Raw genomic sequence first — 21,934 nt, forward strand, 5'->3', positions numbered from 1 at the left:
CTGAGAAATGCATCTCTGTTGGAGATTTTTCTTCTGATGCTGGTTTCGGGATGATGTCCAAATGATTGGGACATTACCTGAATGCTATTCCTGTTTTTCTTGTAAACATCAATCATATTCAAATGCATATGTTCATTCAAAATTATCATTGGGACGTTTACGTATTCAAAACAGAAAAAGTGGAAATGTTGATTTTGAGCATGATTTGTATTGATTTTTGAAAAAGAGCCATAATAGGCTGATTAGTACCAGGAGACAAAAAATCCTAGTAGTAGGAAATTGTCATAAAGCTTTGAAAAGTATATAAAGAGAAATAGCTATGTGAAAACAATCCAGTCAAGTTTTAATTCTGCTATTGCCAATCTATCTTCAAGCATCTCATCCCTCACTTAATGGAAGAAAGTAATTGGACTGATCGGTGTCTTTGATGTGTTGAACCTTGAAGGTGAGTAGGTAGCTAAATGGAACATAGTTGTACGCTTTATTCCCTAACTTTTTCCTAGGCTGCCTTTTCAGGTTTTCAGCCTACCGGGATAGTATTTATTTTGTCTCTAATTTTTGCCTGGATCGCCTTTTCATGTTTTCAATCCACCGAGACGCTCATTTTTGCCTAAGTTGCCCTTTCAGGTTTTCAACTTAGCGAGCTTTTTTTTTTTTAAGCGAAGTACCTTTTGACTATGTCCGCATTTACAGGATGTGGGAAATCCTCGCCATCCATAGTGGTAAGCAACATGGCTCCGCCGGAGAATACTTTCTTGATTACAAACGGTCCCTCGTAAGTGGGAGTCCACTTGCCCCTGGGGTCACCTTGTGGTAAGATGATGCGTTTGACAACCAAATCACCGGTTTGGTATGCCTGACTTTTGACTTTCTTGTTGAAGGCTTTAATCATACGCTTTTGGTACAACTGACCATGACAAATAGCTGCGAGCCTTTTCTCATCAATCAAGTTTATCTGGTCCAACCGAGTCTGAATCCAGTCGGTTTCGTCTAGATCAACTTCTTTCATAATCCTTAGGGAAGGAATTTGAATTTCAATTGGAAGAACTGCCTCCATACCATAGACTAAGGAAAACGAAGTTGCCCCTGTTGAAGTAAGCGCTGATGTGCGATAACCATGAAAAGCAAAAGGTAACATCTCATGCCAGTCTTTGTAGGTTACTGTCATCTTTTGTATGATTTTCTTGATATTCTTGTTGGCAGCTTCCACGGCGCCATTCATCTTTGGTCGATATGGAGAGGAATTATGATGTTTGATCTTGAATTGTGTGCAGAGTTCAGTAATCATTCTGTTGTTTAAATTTGTGCCATTGTCTGTGATGATCCTTTCAGGGATGCCATACCGACAAATGAGATTGTGCTTGATAAACCGGGCCACAACATTCTTGGTGACTGAAGCAAACGAAGCTGCTTCTACCCATTTTGTGAAGTAATCAATAGCGACCAGTATAAAACGATGTCCGTTGGAGGCAGTAGGCTTGATTTCTCCAATCATATCAATACCCCACATTGCAAAAGGCCAAGGAGCCGTCAGGACGTTTAACGGGACCGGTGGTACATGTACTTTGTCGGCATATATCTGGCATTTGTGACAGGTTCTGGAGTGACGATGGCAGTCTGTCTCCATGGTAGACCAGTAATATCATGCTCTTAAGATCTTTTTAGCCATTGTACGTCCACTTGAATGAGTACCAAAAGCACCATCGTGCATGTCTTCCATAATCTGTTCTGCTTCCTTCTTGTTCACACAACGAAGCAGAGTCAAGTCATGATTGCGTTTGTACAGGATCCCATTACTTAGAAAGAATTTGGCAACAAATCTTCTTAAAAACTTTCTATCGTTAATGGATGCTCCTTCAGGGTATTCTTGGGCTTCGAGATATCTTTTTTACTTCATGGAACCATGGTTTTTCTTCCACTCCTTCAGTATCAATCTCATTGCGATAGGCTGGGTCATTTTGTCTGTAAATGGTGATCATTGGCGCCTCATTGTCCCACCTGACTTTGAACATAGATGACATGGTAGCTAGAGCATCAACCAATTGATTTTCTTCGCGCGGGATATGTTCAAAAGTGATTTCTTTAAAGTAAGGAATCAAACTCAGCACATACTCTTTGTATGGAATTAGATTCGGGTGCTTCGTGTCCCATTCCTCTTTGACTTGATAAATTACAAGCGCCGAGTCTCCGTAGACCTCCAGGAACTTGATTCTTATATCGATTGCAGCTTTGAGACCCAAAATACATGCTTCATACTCAGCTATATTGTTAGTGCAGTTGAAACATAATCTGGCAGTGAATGGTGTATAACCTCCTGCAGGGGAAATGATCACAGCTCCGATGCCATTGCCAAGTGCATTAGAAGTTCCATCAAAAACCATAGTCCATCGGGATCCTGGCTCGGGTCCTTCCTCCGGTCCTGGTTGTTTGTAGTCAGTGACTAGCATAATGTCTTCATCTGGGAAGTCAAAGTTCAATGCCTGATAATCATCCACTGCTTGATGAGCCAGATGATCAGCTACCACACTTCCTTTGATTGATTTTTGTGAAGTGTACTGGATGTCATACTCTGTTAAGATCATTTGCCATCTTGCTATTCTTCCAGAGAGAGCAGGTTTCTCGAACACATACTTGATAGGATCCATTTTGAAGATCAGGAAAGTGGTATGGTTTAGCATATACTGTCTTAGTCGGCGAGCCGCCCATGCTAAGGCACAGCAAGTTTTCTCGAGTAGTGAGTATCTTGTTTCACAATCGGTAAACTTTTTGCTAAGATAGTAGATTGCATGCTCCTTTCGGCCGGACTCGTCATGTTTCCCAAGTACACACCCCATTGAATCTTCTAACACAGTTAGGTACATTATCAGAGGTCTTCCTTCCACTGGTGGTAACAAGATTGGCGGTTTTTGGAGATATTCTTTGATCTTATCAAAGGCTAATTGGCATTTGTCATTCCATCTTTCCACTTGATCTTTCTTAAATAGTTTGAAGATCGGCACACAAGTAGTAGTCATATGGGCGATAAATCTGGCTATGTAATTCAGACGTCCCAAGAATCCTCTGACTTGTTTCTCGGTACGGGGTATAGGCATTTCTTGAATGGCTTTGACCTTGGCAGGATCAACCTCAATACCTTTGCTGCTGACGATGAAACCTAAGAGTTTGCCGGATCTTACTCCAAAGGTACACTTGTTCGGATTCAGTCGCAACCTGTACTTCTTGAGTCTGTCAAATAGCTTGTGCAGATGACCCAGATGTTCTTCTTCGGTGTTGGACTTTGCAATCATATCATCCACGTAAACCTTGTAAATACAAGGTCACATTCACAAAGAAGTTTTTGATCCATGGCAAACTCCACAAGCAAACAAACAACAAGGTTTAAGCAAAAGAACTCAAGGAAATGCTAGGTTGGCTATTCAAGACAAATCAGGTCGACCTGCAATATATCTAGGTCGACTCAAAACTAAGAAAACAAGAAAGATTCAGAAATACCACAAGTAGGTCGACCTAACCACACTCCCAGGTCGACCTAAACTGAAGAGTTTTTCTCATATCACTGTTAGGTCGACCCACTCACATCCACAGGTCGAGCTAATCTGAAGAAATCTTCAAAAAGCTGAATTAACTGATTCTAGGTCGACCTAACCTACAAATGGGTCGACCCAACTAGCAACAAATTCAATTTGACTCAATCTTACCTCTGTTAGGTCGACCTAAGCACCAAGGTAGGTCGACCTATCTGCTAAAAACTTCCCAAATCATGTGTTCACTCTGCTCCAACATACCAGCAACTATATATTGTCCAAGGTTCAATTATTGCAAAGTAACACCAACGACTGAAAGATACACAAAGTCTTCTCATCTTCATTCTTCATCATCTCCAACACAATTACACATAATCATTCTTGCGTTGAGGGTTAGTGATCGAGTTCGATAACGTCCATGGAACGGAATTGAAGATTCCTAGCGGGTGAAGATTTGTGGGGTTTTTGGTGAATAAAATCCGAGGGTTTTGTCCTCCAAGATAGGTGTTTCTTGGGGGTTTTTATCAAGAGGTTTCATCGAGGATCCATCTGAGTGTGAAGATTGAAGAACAAGGGTTCAAGGCAATTCAAGACACTGCAGAAAAGGGATCAAGTGAAGCTCTTGGATCACCTTGATCTGGCTCAAGATTAAGGGGGAAGAAGATTTAAAGGATCGACAAATTCGGTTTATTATTTATCGCTTTGTTTTCTTCTTTGTATAAACTGCTTTCAACATTAATGGAAGATTTCCCAATTTCAATTTGGAATTGGGGGCAGACGTAGTCGTAGCGAGGACGATCGACGAACTGCCTGAACAAATATCGTGTTCTTGTTGCTTTTATCTTTTCATTTACGTTCTGTTCATATTTGGCCATAATTGCAAAATTGATTAACGATTCAAGTGTTAAAATTGTGAATTAAGGTTCTACATAAACATCACAATTCACCACATCTTGAATCATCATCAATTTGAACATTATCACCAAGTGTTTGTGTTTTTGCTTATTCCATTATTACTGCATTGCAAACCAAAGTTTGTCAATTTAGAAGTTAATTGATTTTCAGCTGTGAAACGTATTGATTCGATAACATATCACTTCATCGTTAATCTCAATTATCTTGTGGTTTTGTCACATATACGACCCTTGCAATAACGGTACGGAATAGACGCAAGTCGATTCAGAACCGCTTTCGCTTTAGTTCGAAATAATTCCGAAAAGCTCTGTGAGATCTATTCACCCCCCCTCTAGATCCTCAGGCCAGCGTCTAACAAGTGGAATCAAGAGCTCTGGTTTATTCCGTGCTACGTGAAACACTTATTGGAAAGATGGCTTCCGGACCTAAAGGGGCTCACAATAGAGCTCCAGTTTTCAACGGTGAAAACTATGGCTATTGGAAGGATTGTATGTGTGTCCACATCAATGCAATTGATAGGAACATCTGGACAGCTATTGTCAATGGTCCCTTTCAGATCACCATGACAAATGCAGCTGGTGCAGTTGTTCCAAAACCAGAAAATACTTGGGATGCTGAAGATGAAAAGAGATATGCATACGATTGGAAAGCGAGAAACATTCTAATCTCAGCTCTAGAAGTTGATGAATACTATCGCATTTCCCATTGTAGATCCGCTAAAGCTATGTGGGACACATTGCAAGTTGCCCACGAGGGAACGGATGATGTCAAACTAGCTAGGATCAATACGTTAACTCAAGAGTTCGAACTGTTCCACATGGAAGATGGTGAATCCATCGAAAACATGCAGAAGAGATTCGTTCACCTGAAAAATCGGTTAAATTCTCTTGATAGACCTGTTTCCAATGCAGTTGCTACTAACAAAATCTTAAGATGCTTGAACAGGGAATGGCAACCCAAGGTTACAGCAATAAAGGAAGCAAATGATCTAAACACCTTAGACATCACCACTCTCTTTGGTAAACTAGAGGAACATGAACAACATCTTAAATGCCTTGACATGCATGAGAAAAGGGCAAAGAAAGAGAAGAACATGGAGAAAGAGGTAGAGAAGAAGTCAATAGCTCTAAAAGCTTCAAGCTCCAAGACCTCAAGACAAGAGCTAGAGGATAGTGATACTAGTGATGAGGAAGACTCCGATGATGAGGAAATGAGACTGTTTGTGCGAAGATACAACAAGTACATAAAGAAAAATAGAGCAAAACTCTCCGGAAAAAGCTTGATTAATCATAGGAAGCAATTAGACAAGTCCAAACAAGATGATAACAATAAAAGAAAATCCAAAGGCCCTTGTTTCAATTGCGGCAAAGATGGTCATTACAAACCGGATTGTCCATATCTCAAGAAGGAGAAAGACAAGAATTAAAGCAAAAGTCACAACAAGTCTAGAAGAGCCTACATAGCATGGGAAAGTGATTCCTCAAGTGAAGACTTATCAAGCGATGAAGAAGAATCGGCAAACCTATGTCTTACGGCTCATCAACACAAGACAAAGAAACGTGTAAGTCATCTTAAACCTGAACTTGTAGATAAGGTATCTCATGCTCAATTAAAATTAGCCTTTGAAGAACTACATAGAGATGCAATTGAAGCTTTCAAACTTTTGGCCTCAAATAAGAAATTTTTTTCGTATCTTGAGTCAAAAGTTGAGAAGACTGAAAAGGACATGGAAGCTTTGAAACAATCTATGCTAGATATTCAAAAGGATAAAGTTGAAATAGATCCTACATCATGGTTTGGTTGTGAGACATGTCACATTTGGCAAAAAGAAGTAAGAGATCTAAAAGCCAAGTTAGACAAGGCTCTACAACCAAAAGTGACTTTTGCGGTTGATCCAAATAAGTTCAAAAGATCGTATACTCCTTTATATAGTAAATACACTTTTGTACCAAAAGTATCAACTAGCAAAACAGCATATTCTCATCATATTACCTGTCATTATTGTTGCAAAAAGGGTCATACCATTGAAAAATGCAAATTTAGGAGGATTTTAGTTCCTAAAGGAGTATTTCAATGGTTGCCTAAGTGCAACAATTTATGTACTCACCACCTAGGACCCAATGAAGATTGGGGACCTTCCATTCTAAATTAATTTTGCAGGAAAAGTGTCTTGACATCGCCGAAAGGTGGTGGTTCCTTGATAGCTGATGCTCAAGACACATAAAGGGAGACATATCACTTTTGGTATGTCATCTATGAAGAACTATTCTTGGCAAAGGAAATGTAGGTGACCTGGCCACCACTAATGTATAAGATACATCACAAATACAAGTTAACCCGAAAAACACAAAGGACGCATTACTTGATGTGCAATTGGCAAATTGCATTGCAAGGAAATTTAAACCTATTCTAAGCAGAATAATGTTTAGGACCCTGTCCCGCATCCGGGAGAACATCAAGTAATCGATACTAGATGAGTTTTTCGCAAAATCAAGCAATCAAGTCATGAAACATTCTATCAAGACAATTCATCATCAAATCTAGGAGTATGGCACACTGACAAGAGGATTCCACACAATGATGACAAAACACCTACACATTGAGAAAGCGGTAACATGTTTATTGTTCACTTCCAAAAATTTTTATTGATGCTATAATATGCTATCAATTAACATGCTTATAGTGACTTCATACATATATCTCTCTTGCTCATGTATGCGTTTCATCTTTAATCATAGCATATCACATTCTAAACATTCAAGCAAGTATCTAGATATAAATACATCTCATATAGAGCATCTTCACAAAATTTGGGAATTTAGGTCGACCTAGTCTGCCTTTGAGTCGACCTACACAAGTCATTTTTCAACATACCAGCCAAAATGCCCAGTTACGTCGACCTACCCTCCTTTTAGGTCGACCTAATCTGCAATTTTTTAAAGGCTTCTCTGTTAGGTCGACCCAGCCCTAAATTAGGTCGACCTACTGCTTCAAAAATTCCCAAATTTGGGTCTGTTGGTCGACCCGATCCATCCCCATTCAATCATAATCTTTCCTCTTTCCATTCCCACTCATTCTCACATCATTGTGTACGGCCAACCCTAATTCCTCAAACTCAAAGGTTGTCAAAAATCATCCCTCTCACACAAATCATCAGCAAGAATGCCTCCAAAATCAAGAAAGGGAAAGGAAATCGCATCTGGATCATCCTCTCAACCGGGTTCACAAGAGAGGAAGGTTGTAATTTTAGGTTTAAGATGGGGTCGAGATCCCATATTGTTGACAAACGAGCCTGGATAAGTATCTTTGGTCTTACACTTTTGGGAGATGAAGTTCGTATAGATGACGGTGACTTTCCGACCAACTATGATCATGTCGCCTACATGAAATCTATTCTCAAAGACCCTGCCGTGTTTGACAAGCAAAATGAATCCATCACAACCGGTCACCTAAAAAGAGATCCTAGGCTCCTCAACTGGATTATCTCAAGAGTCATTCGACCACGAGCAGGCGGATTCTCAAGAATTGAACGAAATGAGGTTGTGTTAATGTACCTGATTCAAAACAGGACACGTGTGCACTGGCCACACTTTCTAACTGCCAAGTTTGAAGAGGTAAAGCAGAAGACTGTGAATACAAGATTACACTCAAAGATGTTTTTGATTCATGGAAAACTCAATAAGCATTCAAACAACAAAGCGGGAGCAGAAAACTCAAAGAAAAGCAAGCATTGATCACTCATGACAGAACAGGTTGATCTATTATGCATATAGGTCGACTCAACACAAGCAAAAAAAGAAGAATGCATAAAAGCAGCAGTTAGGTCGACCTACCATCAACCCAGGTCGACCTAAAATGGAGAAAAATCCATATACTTCTGCTAGGTCGACTCACACATCATCTAGGTCGACCTAAATTGATGAAATTCACACATCAGTCTGCTAGGTCGACCTACACATCAACTAGGTCGACCTAATCTGAGAAAATGTCCCTAGAATGCATCTGAAGAGGATTCTGGTCGACCTACTCCTTTAACAGGTCGACCTAACTGGGAGCAAAATTCTGCAAGCTCTGCTAGGTCGACCTAAGCACTACAAGAGGTCGACCTAACTGATCAAGAAGTCAAAAATTCTGTTTCTCTCATCTCCAACTGTTAAGCTATCATATATATTGTCCAAGGTTCATTATTACAAACAACACCAACGACTGAAAGATACACAAAGGCTTCTCAACTTCGTTCTTCGTCATCTCCAACACAATTACACATAATCATTCTTGCGTTGAGGGTTAGTGATCGAGTTCGATAACGTCCATGGAACGGAATTGAAGATTCCTAGTGGGTGAAGATTTGTGGGGTTTTTGGTGAATAAAATCTGCGGGTTTTGTCCTCCAAGATAGGTGTTTCTTAGGGGTTTTTATCAAGAGGTTTCATCGAGGATCCGGCTGAGTGTGAAGATTGAAGAACAAGGGTTCGAGGAAATTGAAGACACTGCAGAAAGGGATCAAAGTGAAGCTCTTGGATAACCTTGATCTGACTCAAGATTAAGGGGGAAGAAGATTCAAAGGATCGACATAATTGGTTTATGGTTTATCGCTTTGTTATCTTCTTTGTATATACTACTTTCAACATTAATGAAAGATTACCCAATTTCAGTTTGGAATTGGGGGCAGACGTAGTCGTAGCGAGGACGATCGACGAACTGCCTAAACAAATATCGTGTTCTTGTCGCTTTTACTTTTTCATTTACGTTCTGTTCATATTTGGTTATAATAGCAAATTGATCAACGATTCGAGTGTTAAGATTGTGAATTAAGAACTTATATAAACATCACAATCCATCACATATTGAATCACCGTCAATTTGATCATTATCACCAAGTGTTTGTATATTGGTTTCTATCACTCTTACTGCATTTCAAATATTGTCCATCATACAAGAAGTTAATATGATTTTCAATAAGAGCAACGCTTTGATTCTGCAACGTATACTCTTATCACTTACCTCAAGTTTTTGACTGATTTTAAACACATATACAATCGTTTCGATAGTGGTTCGGAATAGACGCGAGTCGATTCAGAATCACTTCCGCTGAAAAGTCGTTTAACTCCGTAAAACTGTGAACGATCTATTCACCCCCCCTCTAGATCCTAAGGCCAGCGTTTAACAAGTGGCATCAAGAGCTCTGGTTTATTCCGTGCTACGTGAAACACTTATTGGAAAGATGGCTTCCGGACCTAAAGGGGCTCACAATAGAGCTCCAGTTTTCAACGGTGAAAACTATGGCTATTGGAAGGATTGTATGTGTGTCCACATCAATGCAATTGATAGGAACATCTGGACAGCTATTGTCAATGGTCCCTTTCAGATCACCATGACAAATGCAGCTGGTGCAGTTGTTCCAAAACCAGAAAATACTTGGGATGCTGAAGATGAAAAGAGATATGCATACGATTGGAAAGCGAGAAACATTCTAATCTCAGCTCTAGGAGTTGATGAATACTATCGCGTTTCCCATTGTAGATCAACTAAAGCTATGTGGGACACATTGCAAGTTGCCCACGAGGGAACGGATGATGTCAAACTAGCTAGGATCAATACGTTAACTCAAGAGTTCGAACTCTTCCACATGGAAGATGGTGAATCCATCGAAAACATGCAGAAGAGATTCGTTCACCTGAAAAATCGGTTAAATTCTCTTGATAGACCTGTTTCCAATGCAGTTGCTACTAACAAAATCTTAAGATGCTTGAACAGGGAATGGCAACCCAAGGTTACAGCAATAAAGGAAGCAAATGATCTAAACACCTTAGACATTACCACTCTCTTTGGTAAACTAGAGGAACATGAACAACACCTTAAATGCCTTGACATGCATGAGAAAAGGGCAAAGAAAGAAAAGAACATGGAGAAAGAGGTAGAGAAGAAGTCAATAGCTCTAAAAGCTTCAAGCTCCAAGACCTCAAGACAAGAGCCGGAGGATAGTGATACAAGTGATGACGAAGACTCCGATGATGAGGAAATGGGACTGTTTGTGCGAAGATACAACAAATATCTAAAGAAAAATGGAGCAAAACATTCTGACAAAGGCTTGATCAACTATAGAAAGCAATCAAACAAGTTCAAACAAGATGACGACAACAAAGGAAAAATCAAAGGTCTTTGCTTCAATTGTGGGAAAGCCGGTCACTACAAACCGGATTGTCCATACCTTAAGAAAGAAAAGGAGAAGAACCAAAGCAAAGGTCATAACAAATCTAAAAGAGCCTACATAGCATGGGAAAGTGATTCATCTAGTGAAAGCTCATCAAGCGATGAAGAAGAATCAGCAAACCTATGTTTCATGGCTCATCAACACAAGAAAAAGAAAGCTGTAAGTCATCTTAAACCTGAACTCGTAGATAAGGTATCTCATTCTCAACTAAAACTTGCTTTTGAAGAATTACATAGAGATGCAATTAAAGCTTTCAAACTTTTGGCCTCAAATAAGAAAATCTTTTCATATCTTGAATCAAAAGTTGAGAAAACCGAAAAGGATATGGAAGCTTTAAAACAATCTATGATAGACATTCAAAAGGATAAAGTTGAAATAGATCCTACATCATGGTTTGGTTGTGAGACATGTCACATTTGGCAAAAAGAAGTAAGAGATCTAAAAGCCAAGTTAGACAAGGCTCTACAACCAAAAGTGACTTTTGCCGTTGATCCAAATAAGTTCAAAAGATCGTATACTCCTTTATATAGTAAATACACTTTTGTACCAAAAGTATCAACTAGCAAAACACCATATTCTCATCATATTACCTGTCATTATTGTTGCAAAAAGGGTCATACCATTGAAAAATGCAAATTTAGGAGAATTTTAGTTCCTAAAGGAGTATTTCAATGGTTGCCTAAGTGCAACAAATTGTGTACTCACTACCAAGGACCCAATGAAAATTGGGGACCTCCCTCTCTAAATTAATCTTGCAGGAAAAGTGTCTTGACATTGCCGAAAGGTTGTGGTTCCTTGATAGCGGATGTTCAAGACACATGACGGGAGACCTATCTCTTTTCGTTGAGTTTCAAGCAAAGAAAAAGGGGTATGTCACCTATGGAGATAACAATCGGGGAGCCATACTTGGTAAAGGAAGTGTAGGTAACCCTTCTACCACTACTATAACTGATGTGCTGCTAGTAGAAGGTCTTAAACATAATCTTTTAAGTATAAGTCAATTGTGTGACAAAGATTTTAAAGTAATGTTTACAAATTCTGGCTGCACAATAGAACATACTAAGAAAAGAGACATTATGTTTAAGGGCTTAAGAGTAAACAACATCTACATGCTAAACTTGGATGAGGTATCTAAGTCTAGTACCAAGTGTCTAGTTGCTCTGGGCGAAGACTCATGGCTTTGGCATAGACGTCTCGCCCACATAAATTTTGACTTACTTAATAAAGTTGTCTCAAAAGATTTAGTAATCGGCTTACCTAAAATGAAGTTTTCAAAAGATCATCTATGTGATGCTTGTCAAAAGGGAAAGCAAACAAAAATCTCTTTTAAATCAAAGAACGTGGTTTCAACATCACGCCCTCTTGAACTACTTCACATGGATCTCTTTGGCCCTTCAAGGACTAAAAGCATAGGTGGAAACACCTATGGTTTTGTCATTGTCGATTATTACTCTAGATTTTGTTGGACAATCTTTCTACCTAGTAAGGATCAAACTTTTCCAGCTTTCACACAACTTGCAAGATTATGTCAAAACAAAATGAACAACAAAATAGTTGCAATTCGAAGTGATCACGGTGGAGAGTTTGAAAACATTCTTTTTGAAAAATACTGTGATAAACATGGAATTGAGCATAACTTTTCAGCTCCTAGAACACCTCAACAAAACGGAGTAGTTGAACGTAAAAATCGGGTTCTAGAGGAGCTGGCAAGAACAATGCTGAATGAGGGTAATCTACCCAAGTATTTCTGGGCTGACGCGATTAGCACCGCATGTTATGTTTTAAATAGGATAATAATACGTCCTATACTGAACAAAACTCCATATGAATTACTAAAAGGTAGAAAACCAAATGTATCTCATCTCCATGTATTCGGTTGCAAGTGTTTTGTCTTGAACAATGGTAAGGATAATCTTGGTAAATTCGATGCTAAAGCTGATGAGGGCATATTCCTTGGTTACTCACAATCTAGCAAAGCATATCGGGTATATAATAAGAGATTACTTATAGTAGAAGAGTCAGTACACGTGTCTTTTGATGAATCTTATACAAAATATGTCGAGAAAGGTCTTTCGTTTAATGGTGCAGGTCCATCCACTGAAGACATTGTCAAGGATAAGGAAGACGAGAATGAAAGTATTGTAAAGAAAGATGGTGAGAGAGAGAAAGATGAGTCTCACAATGAAAATGAAAAGGAAAGCATCTCAAACAATGAAGAACTTCCCAAGGCCTGGACAAATGTGAAAGACCATCCAACTGACAATATAATAGGAGACATCTCAAGGGGCGTTACAACACGCTCAAAGATAAGTAACTTCTGTCATCATTTTGCTTTTGTTTCACAAGTTGAGCCGAAAAACGCTAAGGATGCATTGCTTGATGAGCATTGGCTAATGGCCATGCAAGAAGAATTAAACCAATTTAAACGGAATGATGTTTGGGACTTAGTCCCTCATCCGGGAGATCATCATGTAATAGGCACTAGATGGGTTTTTCGTAACAAACTTGATGAAAACGGCGTTATTACTAGAAACAAAGCTAGATTAGTTGCCCAAGGTTAAAATCAAGAGGAAGGTATTGATTATGAAGAGACATACGCTCCTGTAGCACGTCTCGAAGCTATTCGTCTCTTACTTGCTTATGCTTGTTCTAAAGACTTCAAACTATTCCAAATGGATGTTAAGAGTGCCTTTCTAAATGGCTATATAAATGAAGAAGTCTATGTTGCTCAGCCACCCGGCTTTGAGAATTACATGTATCCAACTCATGTCTATAAGCTGAAACGTGCTCTATACGGTCTTAAACAAGCCCCTCGGGCTTGGTACGAACGTTTGAGCAAATTTCTTCTTAGTCAAGGGTACTCTAGGGGTAAAGTTGATACTACTCTCTTTATTAAAAGAAAAGATAAAGATATTCTCTTAGTCCAAATTTATGTAGATGATATTATATTTGGGTCGACTAATGCAAAACTTGTCAAAGACTTTTCTAAGCTTATGCAGAGTGAATTTGAGATGAGTCTCATGGGTGAGCTAAATTTCTTCCTTGGCCTACAAATCAAGCAACTCAGTCATGGAACGTTTGTGAACCAAACTAAATACTGTACGGAGCTGCTCAAAAGATTTGGAATGAGTGAAGCAAAGGAAATTGACACACCTATGGCAACAAATACTAATCTAGACAAAGATGAGAAAGCTAAAGAGGTTGACGTGAAATTATACCGAAGTATGATAGGTTCACTATTGTATCTTACTGCCTCAAGACCAGACATTATGTTGAGTGTGTGTATGTGTGCAAGATATCAATCTTGTCCAAAAGAATCTCACTTAAAAGCTGTCAAAAGAATTCTGCGATACTTACGTGGAACTACTACATATGGCCTATGGTATCCAAAGGGAAATGAGTGCCATTTGGTAGGATTCTCCGATTCAGATTTTGCTGGCTGCAAATCCGATAGAAAAAGCACCAGTGGAACATGTCATCTATTCTCAAATTCATTGATAAGTTGGCATAGCAAGAAACAAGTATCGGTTGCATTATCTACTGCTGAGGCAGAATATGTAGCTGCCGGAAGCTGCTGTGCACAAATATTATGGCTCAAGCAACAACTTCTTGACTTTGGTATTAAGCTTGATCGCATACCTATCATGTGCGACAATACAAGTGCCATAAACTTGAGTAAAAATCCTGTCTTACACTCACGTACCAAGCATATTGAAATAAGACATCACTTTCTACGAGATCATGTAGAGAAAGGAGACGTTACATTTGAACATGTAGAAAGCAAGAAGCAACTAGCTGACATCTTCACTAAACCTCTAGCAACGGAGCAATACTTCAACATTCATAGGGAATTAGGGATACTCGATATCTCTAATTTGGGCTAATTACGTTTGTTCTCTCTTAATATTATTCCTTTACTTTATATATATATATATATATATATATATATATATTTTTTTTCTGCTAACATTTCTCTTAGCGCAAAGGTAGTTCATCATCAAACCAGGCGTCATTCCACATTGACTAAAGGTTGCCACTAAAGTTGACACCTACATATTGAGAAAGCGGTAACGTAATTGTTGTTCATTTCCAAAAATCTTATTGATACTATAATATGCTATCAATTAACATGCTTATAGTGACTTCATGCATATATCTCTCTTGCTCATATATGTGTCTCATCTTTAATACACCTTTAAACATATTTGGCTCTCATGCTATCACCATCTACCTTTTATCTACTATACTATGAATGCTAGCATTTTATCTATGTTTCTCTCGTTACTCTTCTCTTCTACTCTCTTAGTCTCTCTTTTTGATGTTGTCAAAGGGGGAGATAGATGCTGAGTGTACGGGGGAGCCATGTTGAGAAATAGATGCTGAGTGTACGGGGGAGCTTTGTTGAGAGATAGATGCTGAGTTTGTTGAGTATTTGTCACTTACTACCAAAGCCTCGACTACTGGTTTGCCATCATCAAAAAGGGGGAGAATGTGAATACAAGATTACACTCAAAGATGTTTTTGATTCATGGCAAACTCAATAAGCATTCAAACAACAAAGCGGGAGCAGAAAACTCAAAGAAAAGCAAGCATTGATCACTCATGACAGAACAGGTTGATCTATTATGCATATAGGTCGACTCAACACAAGCAAAACAAGAAGAATGCAGAAAAGCAGTAGTTAGGTCGACCTACCATCAACCCAGGTCGACCTAAAATGGAGAAAAATCCATATACTTCTGCTAGGTCGACTCACACATCATCTAGGTCGACCTAAATTGATGAAATTCACACATCAGTCTGCTAGGTCGACCTACACATCAACTAGGTCGACCTAATCTGAGAAAATGTCCCCAGAATGCATCTGAAGAGGATTCTGGTCGACCTACTCCTTTAACAGGTCGACCTAACTGGGAGCAAAATTCTGCAAGCTCTGCTAGGTCGACCTAAGCACTACAAGAGGTCGACCTAACTGATCAAGAAGTCAAAAATTCTGTTTCTCTCATCTCCAACTGTTAAGCTATCATATATATTGTCCAAGGTTCATTATTACAAACAACACCAACGACTGAAAGATACACAAAGGCTTCTCATCTTCGTTCTTCGTCATCTCCAACACAATTACACATAATCATTCTTGCGTTGAGGGTTAGTGATCGAGTTGGATAACGTCCATGGAACGGAATTGAAGATTCCTAGTGGGTGAAGATTTGTGGGGTTTTTGGTGAATAAAATCTGCGGGTTTTGTCCTCCAAGATAGGTATTTCTTAGGGGTTTTTATCAAGAGGTTTCATCGAGGATCCGGCTGAGTGTGAAGATTGAAGAACAAGGGTTCGAGGAAATTGAAGACACTGCAGAAAGGGATCAAAGTGAAGCTCTTGGATAACCTTGATCTGACTCAAGATTAAGGGGGAAGAAGATTCAAAGGATCGACATAATTGGTTTATGGTTTATCGCTTTGTTATCTTCTTTGTATATACTACTTTCAGCATTAATGAAAGATTACCCAATTTCAGTTTGGAATTGGGGGCAGACGTAGTCGTAGCGAGGACGATCGACGAACTGCCTAAACAAATATCGTGTTCTTGTCGCTTTTACTTTTTCATTTACGTTCTGTTCATATTTGGTTATAATAGCAAATTGATCAACGATTCGAGTGTTAAGATTGTGAATTAAGAACTTATATAAACATCACAATCCATCACATATTGAATCACCGTCAATTTGATCATTATCACCAAGTGTTTGTATATTTGTTTCTATCACTCTTACTGCATTGCAAACATTGTCCATCATACAAGAAGTTAATCTGATTTTCAATAAGAGCAACGCTTTGATTCTGCAACGTATACTCTTATCACTTACCTCAAGTTTTTGACTGGTTTTAAACACATATACAATCGTTTCGATAGTGGTTCGGAGTAGACGCGAGTCGATTCAGAATCACTTCCGCTGAAAAGTCGTTTAACTCCGTAAAACTGTGAACGATCTATTCACCCCCCTCTAGATCCTAAGGCCAGCGTCTAACAAAGACTACTGCTCTATGCTATGGCTCAATCATTCAAACAATCTTGAACCATTTCGGCATGAAACTCGATGGATTGTCCTACATTCACATGAAACAGAATCAAGACTTCTCCCAAACAACCTTAACCCTCATGGGATACCATTGGGATCCAAATAAGAAAACCTACTATCACATTCAAAAGGGATCCGGAAAAATCATCTACAACTATGATGATCCTACGGAATTTGGTCACATTGCAGGGAATGAAGAAGAAGGAAATGATCAAGAAATAGCAAATGATGAGGATCACACCATGGAAGATGTAGCTCATGACACGGACTCAAATTGGCAATATGTACCTCTTCAAGAGGAAGAAATTCCTTGGGGATACACGGATCCACCTCCGCCGGATCAGTCCAACATCATCTCCATGCTTGAAAATATGCAACTCCTACAGCAACAACACTTCGACACACAGCAGCTTCAGTTCCAGAACATGCAACAACTTCAACAAGATCGATATGACGAACAACAACGTCAATATCAATCACTATACAGCCTGGTTCAAGACCACAAAAATGACTTTGAGACGTTTGCATCAAACTCTACTCTAAGACAGAATTAGCTTAAGGAGACTGCACTGAATCGTCATGCAAATATAAGTCAAAGCTTCAATACTCTAAACCACTCCGTGCTTGATCTGTTGGAACAAGTTGAAGAAGATCGTCCTCAAACATTTCAAAGAGGAAGAGGAAGACAGGGAAGGCGTTAGGATGCATATCTTTTCATTCCATCATATCATCACATCTCATTCCATCATTGTCATGAATATTTGCTAAAGATTTCTAAGTACTTAGTTTAGTTTTCTTTTAAATTTGTCTGAATATTATGTGTGCTTGGTTGTAACATTAAAAGTTTTTTTTGGATATTATGTCACCTCTACTTGCTTCTGTTAACGATTATGTGTGCTACGTTCCTGCCTTATCTATTTTATACTGTCTCTTGCCTCTATTACTCGTGCATTTCTTTTTTTGATGTTGTCAAAGGGGGAGATAGATGCTGAGAGTACGGGGGAGCTCAGTTATGGAAGCTGAGAGTATGGGGGAGCTCAGTTATGGATGCTGAGAGTATGGGGGAGCAATCACTACTTGTTCTGCTAGAGATGTCACTGATTGTTTGCCATCATGAGATGTCATTGAGTGTTTGCCATCATCAAAAAGGGGGAGAATGTAAATACAAGGTCACATTCACAAAGAAGTTTTTGATCCATGGCAAACTCCACAAGCAAACAAACAACAAGGCTTAAGCAAAAGAACTCAAGGAAATGCTAGGTTGGCTATTCAAGACAAATCAGGTCGACCTGCAATATATCTAGGTCGACTCAAAACTAAGAAAACAAGAAAGATTCAGAAATACCACAAGTAGGTCGACCTAACCACACTCCCAGGTCGACCTAAACTGAAGAGTTTTTCTCATATCACTGTTAGGTCGACCCACTCACATCCACAGGTCGACCTAATCTGAAGAAATCTTCAAAAAGCTGAATTAACTGATTCTAGGTCGACCTAACCTACAAATGGGTCGACCCAACTGGAAACAAATTCATTTTGACTCATTCTTACCTCTGTTAGGTCGACCTAAGCACCAAGTTAGGTCGACCTATCTGCTAAAAACTTCCCAAATCATGTGTTCACTCTGCTCCAACATACCAGCAACTATATATTGTCCAAGGTTCAATTATTGCAAAGTAACACCAACGACTGAAAGATACACAAAGTCTTCTCATCTTCGTTCTTCATCATCTCCAACACAATTACACATAATCATTCTTGCGTTGAGGGTTAGTGATCGAGTTCGATAACGTCCATGGAACGGAATTGAAGATTCCTAGTGGGTGAAGATTTGTGGGGTTTTTTGGTGAATAAAATCTGAGGGTTTTGTCTTCCAAGATAGGTGTTTCTTGGGGGTTTTTATCAAGAGGTTTCATCGAGGATCCATCTGAGTGTGAAGATTGAAGAACAAGGGTTCAAGGCAATTCAAGACACTGCAGAAAAGGGATCAAGTGAAGCTCTTGGATCACCTTGATCTGGCTCAAGATTAAGGGGGAAGAAGATTCAAAGGATCGACAAATTCAGTTTATTGTTTATCGCTTTGTTTTCTTCTTTGTATAAACTGCTTTCAACATTAATGGAAGATTTCCCAATTTCAATTTGGAATTGGGGGCAGACGTAGTCGTAGCGAGGACGATCGACGAACTGCCTGAACAAATATCGTGTTCTTGTTGCTTTTATCTTTTCATTTACGTTCTGTTCATATTTGGCCATAATTGCAAAATTGATTAACGATTCAAGTGTTAAAATTGTGAATTAAGGTTCTGCATAAACATCACAATTCACCACATCTTGAATCATCATCAATTTGAACATTATCACCAAGTGTTTGTCTTTTTGCTTATTCCATTATTACTGCATTGCAAACCAAAGTTTGTCAATTTAGAAGTTAATTGATTTTCAGCTGTGAAACGTATTGATTCGATAACATATCACTTCATCGTTAATCTCAATTATCTTGTGGTTTTGTCACATATACGACCCTTGCAATAACGGTCCGGAATAGACGCAAGTCGATTCAGAACCGCTTTCGCTTTAGTTCAAAATAATTCCGAAAAACTCTGTGAGATCTATTCACCCCCCCTCTAGATCCTCAGGCCAGCGTCTAACAAACCTCTATTTCCTGATGAATCATATCATGGAATAGAGCTACCATTGCATGCTGATATGTTGCTCCTGCATTCTTTAAACCAAAGGGCATTACTTTGTAACAAAAGGTTCCCCAGGGTGTTGTGAAGGTTGTTTTTTTCCATGTCTTTGGGTGCCATCTTGATTTGATTGTACCCTGAGAATCCACCCATAAAGGAGAATACCTTGCATTGTGCAGTATTGTCAACTAGTACATCGATGTGAGGTAAAGGGAAATCATCTTTGGGGCTTGCCCGATTCATATCTCTGTAGTCTACACACATTCTGACTTTCCCGTCTTTTTTAGGCACGGGCACGATGTTAGCTATCCAAGGAGGATAACTCACAACTTTCAGAAATCCAGCATTGAATTGCTTCTCAACCTCGTCTTTGATTTTCTTGGACATATCTGGCCTACTTCTTCGCAGCTTCTGCTTAACTGGAGTACTACCTTCTTTGATTGGCAGGCGATGAACCACAATATCCGTGTCAAGGCCAGGCATATCTTCATAGGAGGCGAATATCTCAACGTATTCTTGTAACATTTGAATCAGTCTTTGCTTGACACTGTCTTCTAGATCAGCCCCTATCTTGACTTCTTTCTTTTCTTCGTTACTGCCCAAGTTGATAACCTCAATTGGTTCTTCATGCGGCTGTATAGTCTTTTCTTCTTGTTCTAACAGCCTTGCAAGTTCCCTTGGTACTTCACAATCTTCCTCACTTTCGTCCTCAGTTTGGTAGATCGGATTTTCAAAGTCATGACTGGCAATAGCAGAATCGTTATCAACAGGATCCAGAGTGAATGTGAATCTTCATTTATTATGTGGGTGTGTGTAAGAACACATAGCTATTTAAAAATGAATAAAGCAAAGAAAGAAAAAAAGGATCACAAAATTTGAATATGCAAACGTCCCATGATTTTATTGAATGAACATGATCATGATATGACAAACCCTTATAAAAAGAACCAGTGTGCTTCGGGCAAGGCACACGGCTTTCAAGTTCATGGTTCGATAGTACAGGAACCATTTTTATCTTTGAACAATATAAACAACGAAAACAGGAAATTGCATTTACTCCTGATCAAAGTAGCTCACATCCTCAGCTTCCCAGTTGTTCAATCCATTGTTTTGAGCAGGGAGTATCCAGCTGCTCCAGATGCAGTTGTCTTCTTCGTCTTCCACAACATTGATTTCTTTGGTGGGGAAATGAGCTGTTGATCCTTCGGGATAAGTAAGATACTCTGCTGGATACGAGAGCCCAGGCTGAGATACTTCTGTTGGCTGAGCGAGATACCCGATAAGATCGTCCCATCTGGTTAGAATGATGTCTTCAAGGGAGACTTGTGCATTCTGAGGAGCAGTGTATTGTGTTAGGAAATCACTCTCATTATTTGGTGTTTCCCATGCTTCTTCAGGAGCGTCAGGGCTTGTGAATGTCATATGGTCTTCGAAATGGTTGTCCCATCCAGTTGGGGTGATGTCTTCAATAGCAATCTGCGAGCTCAGGGGAGCAGAATACTTCACCATAAAGTCATACTTGCCACTTGGTTCTCCTAGTGTATCCCAGACTTCCTTTGGACTATGTGGACTTTGGTATTTCTCAGTGATGGAACTTGTGAAACTTTTGCAATCTTCAAACTGATCACCCCATCCAGTTGGGGTAATGTCTTCCATGGCAATAAAAGAACTCTGAGGTGCAGTGTACTTTACTAGAAAATCATACCCGCCGCTTGGTTCTCCCAAAGTATCCCAAACTTCCATGGAAACAGGTGGAACTTCGTTTGGATATTGCTGAATAATATGGTTCAAGAACACTCCATCGTCTTCAATAGCATTCACTCCTTGGCTGATGAAATGTGACATTAATCCTCTGGAACGAGAGCTTTGATCGTTCTTCTAATTTCCATTAGCATAGCCCATACCTAGATTATCGAACTTGTAAGGTACATCGAGGAGCTGTCCCCATACTGTGCCACCACCTTCTTCGATCACAGCTTTGGCATCTTTGAGAGAAGCCATAGTTGGAGTTATTTCTGTAGCAGGAGTAGCAGAAATATGTTTGGCAGTAGAGACATCTGGAGAGACCACCTCAAAAGATTGGCAGGGAGTTTCGATGAATTCGTCATCCAACTCAACATACTTGGAGTTACTCAGATGGCTAACCACATATTCTTCCTCGCCATAAACTGTGACAACCTTGCCTTTTACCGGATACTTTAACTTCTGATGTAGGGTAGAAGTTACAGCATTTGCCCCATGTATCCAAGGGCGTCCTAGTAAACAGGAATATGCTGGGTGAATTTCCATTACGTAAAAGGTAGAATCAAAGATCTGAGAGCCCACTCGGATTGGGAGCTTCACCTTTCCGTACACTGTTCTTGTTGACCCATCGAAGGCTCTTACCACAACATCGCTTGGTTGTAACACAATTCCTTCGAAGTCAAGCTTTTCTAGTACTGCATTTGGTAACACGTTCAAAGAGGAACCGTTATCTACCAGCACATGAGACAGAGTGGTGCCGTTACATTCAATAGA

The sequence above is a fragment of the Vicia villosa genome, linkage group LG2, assembly GCF_029867415.1.
Source record: "Vicia villosa cultivar HV-30 ecotype Madison, WI linkage group LG2, Vvil1.0, whole genome shotgun sequence".
NCBI classification, from domain to species: domain Eukaryota; kingdom Viridiplantae; phylum Streptophyta; class Magnoliopsida; order Fabales; family Fabaceae; genus Vicia; species Vicia villosa.